This window comes from Chelmon rostratus, chromosome 5 (genome assembly GCF_017976325.1).
Source record: "Chelmon rostratus isolate fCheRos1 chromosome 5, fCheRos1.pri, whole genome shotgun sequence".
NCBI lineage: Eukaryota > Metazoa > Chordata > Actinopteri > Chaetodontiformes > Chaetodontidae > Chelmon > Chelmon rostratus.
In genome coordinates this window covers 23,557,629-23,563,628 of record NC_055662.1, presented here as the reverse complement: position 1 = coordinate 23,563,628, position 6,000 = coordinate 23,557,629, and the positions used below count along the sequence as shown (strand labels likewise).

General features: G+C 41.7%; 1 protein-coding gene across 1 annotated transcript in view; it reads left to right on the top strand.

The window, feature by feature from the left end:
- Window positions 1-255: 255 nt before the first annotated feature.
- Window positions 256-6,000, top strand: part of mef2cb (myocyte enhancer factor 2cb) — a 68,066-nt gene continuing 62,321 nt past the window's right edge. Inside the window, exon 1 of the mRNA XM_041938038.1 lies at window positions 256-333. The gene's annotated coding sequence lies outside the window, so the exon portion shown is untranslated. The remainder of the gene's footprint in view (window positions 334-6,000) is intronic.

Below are 6,000 nucleotides of genomic sequence, written 5' to 3'. Positions count from 1 at the left end.
CAGCTGGGACAGAGGGGTAGGGGTAGCGGTGGCGGAGGGGGGGGGCGGTGGCTGGAAAGAACCAGACCTGGTTTCAGTTCAGAGAGAGATCGGGGGCAAACACACAACCCAAATCAGGGTTTTCTATCCAAAGCCAGCTGGTCTGGCTTTATCACATGCAGGACATTTCTTTTAGACAGTTTGTTGGTATTTTTTTTGTTTTCTTTTTGTCAGCTATCTCCTTTGTTTTCCTTTCGTTTTTAAATTAATTTTTTTTCTGAACTGTTTGATTGAGCTGGGCCTTAGCCGGTGCTGCAGGGTGTGACTTCCTGGGGAAGCAAAGAAACGGCACGGGTGAGTTTTCACAGTACACCTTCCCTTTCCCCTCTCCTCTGGATCTCATTCTGCCAGTGGAAAACCCGTCTCTATCAGGATTTCAAACTATACCCTGCGCAGTGGGTCATGACATGTTTAACAGATTAAGCCATAATTCTGATATTTGAGCTGCTCAATTTGAACTGCTCTGAAATGTATTTTTAAGGGCTCTCGCCTAATTGTTTCATTATAGCCTTCCTGGATTTATGAATGATGTCTTTGTCGTGTGGCCCAACGCAGAAACAACTGCACCGGTACGAACAAGGCCAAAAGATACACTTAATTGGTGTTTACTTTGAGTTTTTCCTGCGCTTGACAAAGAAGAAAGACACCAGAGAAGCTCTAACATTGCTGAAGGAGGTTTCAGGTCCCAGCTGTTGCCAATAACCTCTGTGGAGCACTTGCGGAATAGCTGATTGAGGCTCCTGGAACTGTGCGTGTTTAAGTTTTAAAAGTCTGCATTTTTATTTCTCTAAGGCAAGACAAATGGTTTAAGTCACTAAAGTGGAACTTTATATTGTGTAGTTTCTCTGTTTCTAATTCTTCACAGTCAGTTTAGGTTACTGGTACTTTTAAGGGTAATTGCTCAGAACATCTCATTGCACAATCTGGAATTATCAGTGAGAGAAAAGAGCATGGCCTTAACATGCTGTTTGCTTTAGAAATGACTCATTCCCTCGAGGTAGCTACCTAAGTGGCAAACACACACTTCAGTAGCAATATGTGTCACACAGTTTGGTGTTTAAGTAAGACATATTGGGCAAACTTTTGAAACGAAGGAGAAACTTTGTCATGTTAAAGGAACAGAGAGGGGTTTCTTCCGAACTAAACTGCTTCGCAGGAGACATGAGAATGGGTCTCGACAACAGGGCGTTTGTCCCGAAACAACCAAATGGAATTTGGTACTAAAGCAAAGGCTTTGTTTGATTGTAATGAGTGGTGAACAATTGTTGGACATTTTCCTTCCACATCTGATTTAACCGATCTCGGACAAAAAAAGAGAAGTAATTATTATTCCTTAAGTATTCCTCCTGAGTTTGATATCCTCGTCTATCGAGTAAGTTTCATTTGTGATTTGAATTTTGCATCCCGTATCTTTATTTCGCTATCTGCTACCACAAATACAGGCAGCAATAATAATGACACACAGAACTTTAATTCTCCCTTTCTGAGCAACGTTCAAACTAAACTGTGTCGAAGTAAATGAGAGGAAATAAACATGCACTCATGTCCCTTATTTCATACCTGGGGAGGGCTACTGTCCTCATGATATTATGATATTAAGAGGCAGGACCTGAGAAACTTTGACCCAGTTTACAGGAACCGCTCGGCCCTCACTTATTAGCTTTTCTGCCCCTGAATTCCACGGCTTTGATGGTCAGTGGAGTCGAGGAAGCGCGTTGTTTTCTTTCTCTGCAGGGTGGCCGGAGCGCTTACGCATTCGCCTCTGTGCCTTTGAAACTCTCCCCATCCTGTCATTTCACCTTCACACTCTGCTATTAGCCTCATTGTTGCTGTTCTAGTGCAGCCTCCCTGGTGATGTCTGAAACGCGAATATGGACGAAATTTTATTCAAAGTTAGGATGGTGGCACATTTAATGTCGTTCATCGTACAATGCATCAAAGACAAAGAGATTTGTGGTCTGAGCTTGTTTGGTTTTTAGTGGAATGTTATTCAATGGAGACATGCTGTTTGAGGTTTTCACTGTAAGTTAAGAGAAAGGTTAACATAAAGCACAGAAATAATTTGCCAGCGCTGTAGTTAGTTTCCATGGTTATTTGGTGGGCACCACTGATCCAGATGCTCTTGAGTTACCTGAGTTACTGTAGAAAGTGCATTTCATTTTAAAAACAAATTATCACTGAACCAAGACCTACTACGCATATGGAAGCAGTTTCAATTGCAATGGCTTGGAAAGCACAAGTATCTTTGTTCCACTGTAATGGCTTACTGTAACGACATGGTAATTTTGCTCTTATTTTTCCTCATTCTCTTCCATTGTCGTTATTATTTAATTCTGGAAGATTTCCAGCAGCGGTCCGGCCTCCCGCATGAAAACTCTCTTTCCATCTACCCCCCTGAGCACCGTCGAGGCCAGAAAACAGTATGATGCTCTGCCGTCACTACACAACGCTTGTGCGCCGGGGCCGCCTAAATCTACAAAACACGAGTGCTGGCGCGAGGCAGCTCCTTTGATCTGCAGCTAATCTCAGTTGCCTGCCTCCCCTCTGATCATGTCTGAATAAGAATGAGTCGGGGTGATCCTGGAGGCACAAAGAGCTTTAGACGCTGCCGCTCATCTGCCGAGCTCCGCCGTGCAATGCGGGCCTGCGCTGATGGTCGCTGGGCCTCGCTATCGCACATCAGAGCTGGGGATCCCTTGTTTAGACACACATTATATTCCGCTCCACTTGCTTTTCTTCACAGTGAGATGCTATCAGCTGCTTGTTGAGAGTGTGGGAGAAGTTGCATAGCCATGCTGAGTGATCTTTAATTGTCAAGGGAGTTGGCTGAGGCCAGCAGCTGCAGGAGGGACTTCTGCTGTGTAATGGTTGCTAGGGGAATAGGAAACAGTTATGACTGTAGGCTTTTGTGCTGTAGCTGGATGCATTACAACATACGGGTAAGGCCCTGTCGGACAACCACGTTATCAGTGAAATAGTGACCAAAAGAGTGAAAGAATAAAATGGTAAATTGTAAAATGATCTTGATCTTCTAAACAGATCCTTCTGTTATCTAAACCCTGACCTGAAACCACTGAGATCACACTACTGACCTGGACTTAAAGAATATTTCACACAGACAAAAGCTTCCGTCTGTTAGTCTGAAATCCCTTTTTCCCCATACCTTCACAAAAAGGAGCCTCCTGAAGTGGCACTTATGATATTTATGATATGATTAATTTGGCTTATAATGCTTTTCAACAGCTGCAGGATGACATCATTTTTTTTGAAAAAGCTCTGCTTCCTTCAACTATAGAAAATTACTTCTAAGTGAAGGGAGGATGCACCATAAATCATAAGCTAAACTACCACATACATCGCCATTGCCTTCCAAAATTAGCATTTTCTGATCTGGTTCCACAGCAGGACACCGCTGCTTGTCATTGCCTTATAGATTCATATAACTGAGTACATATAATTGAATATATATAATTGAAGATGACACAATATGAACGTTTTCTGAACCGCCACCGCTATGGGTGAGATTTGTTTAGGTTTAGTCACAAAACCTACTCGGTTAAGGTTGAGGAAAGATGGTGGTTTGAATTTAAAAAGAACCGTCGCTTAGGTTTAGGGAACTATCGTGGTCATGGTTGAAAGAAACCAATGTTGACAGTTATAGAATATGGGAAACAAACAGCGGTCTCCCATGTCAGAGTCACATGCTACGCGACGTCACGCTAATTCCAATAAGAGCCTTGATTTGCACAGCCACAAGAGGTCCTCGTCAGGTAAACAGAGACATGGGGTCATTTTAGGCATTTAAACAAACAACCGATCCTGGTGAGGATCAAATACTGTATAAATATGCACTGTAAAAGTTCTTGTTTCACATCATTTAAACTTTCACGTGTTGATCGTGGAACTATTCTCAGACTTGGGATCTATTCCATTTATGCACATTTAACACTAACAGTTCAGGAAACGCCGGTTGGTACCCCTTCAACAGAGACCAAAAAAAAAAAAAAAAAACAAGAAAAAAATGTAACATTGGCATCTCCCCTTTATGGGCACAATTAGAGAAAGGGCAGAGAGAACAATGAAATAACTGTGCCTGTGTTGGAGCAGTTCATAGGGAATTACTTTCCAACCATTCAAAAGGAGGAAAAAATCATTAGCAGAAAGTGAGTTTCTCCCCCCCCCCCCCCCCCCCCCCCCCCCCCCCCCCCCCCTCACATGAAGCAATCTGGTGGAGACAAAGAGAACTTTGAACCCCTGATATACAGACAGAAAGTCTGGCAATTACACTTACGCCACAGCAGAAGACACGGGAAGAGGGGAGAGAGATGTGCCCGTGTCACGGATTAGAATAAGGAGGGAAGGAAATTAAAATAAAATAATTGAAATGTTTATATGTGGGATAATGCTTACTGATATTTATTCTTTATTTCTGTTCAAACAAAATGACTTGTTTTAATGTTAAGATGATTCCTCTGAATGAAAATGTCATTACAGCCAGCTACCGACCAAATTCAAATAATGTTGGGTTAAAAAACACTTTGCTTGGGGGACCTCCAGTTAACCCATGCGGTTTATGGACTGCCAAGGGTGCAGAGCTCCCCTGCAGGCTGCACGTTTAATTACACAGCAGTGTCTGAATGCACATATAGGCACAATGTGCTTTTCACATGTAGCAGGTGGCGCACTGATGGGGCCTCTCATATATATCTTTACGACATACATGACATCAAAGGATTTTGATCGTAAAGACAGTAAGCAGTGGCAGTTAATTAATGTGCAGATCTCAAGCCTGAATAATCAATTAATATATGAAGACAACAGCTGCTATTTGGATTCTAAATATCCCGTGGATGTAGATGTTTATTTACCTATTATTATTCAATTCAAGATGCATGCATGAATTAAATGTGATCCATATAGCAGATAAAATTTCATTTAGGCTAGTAAGTGTGTCTGTGCATGCATCCGTACTACACGCGCACATATGCATGCTCGTATAGCAAAGTGAGGAAGCAACAGGTCTGATGAGCAGCTCCCCAGCGGCTCTGTGTCTCAGCCAGTCAGCGCAGTCACAGGACCATGGGGCTTTTCCTATGATGTAACTGGAGCATCAGGCAGAACAAAGGGAGAGCTTGTTGTTCAGCTTGTGCCTCATCCATAATGCATAAAAGGTGTACAGACAGAAAACTGTTGGTTAAACACGACACATGCAAATCACCAGCGCTCTCTCTTATTTGACACTGCGCAGTGAGGGGTCGTTATGTGTCCATTACGGTTGCAGAGGCCTTCTGATTTTGTTATTATTGCATTGGAGTCTGTTTCGTATAGTTTGGTCCAACAGGGTGCTGTTCTGAAACTGAAGTATAAGGACAAGGAAATATATGAAATTACTGTAAATTTCATGCCGGCCAGACACTGTTATTGGCCAAACCACACATAAAAACTGTTGTTATTGAAAATAAAGCTCAGTATGGTTTCACTGAAAAATGAGTCATACCATTATGGAACACAGCAGCTAATGATAAATGGACAGAACTTTTTATTTCATTTTATTTTTGCTTGGCTTTTTTATTTTTTCTTATTTTTAAAAACTACAGGAATTACAGCTGACCAAAGCTGTAAGTTAGTGAGGTGGCAGAGGTTGATGAGATATGTGGGACCATTTAATGTCCAAGTCACAAATCTTCAGTGTTTTAAAGTGACACAGATGGAAATAAATGAAATGAATGCATTATTTAATAAGCTGTTGTTCACGTACAAGACAGCAATTTCCATCGTAATGTATTTGCACATTTGAATGTACTGTACATCAAAATATGTTATATTTTCATTTACAACAAACTGCTTTACTGCTTTCTTTCAGTCATGAAGCTAATATTGCCTAATCTAAATTTAGGAAGGGGAACGTCACCTTTAAATTACAATAGCTCATTTGAGTGTACAAATAAAATTTACCCAGAA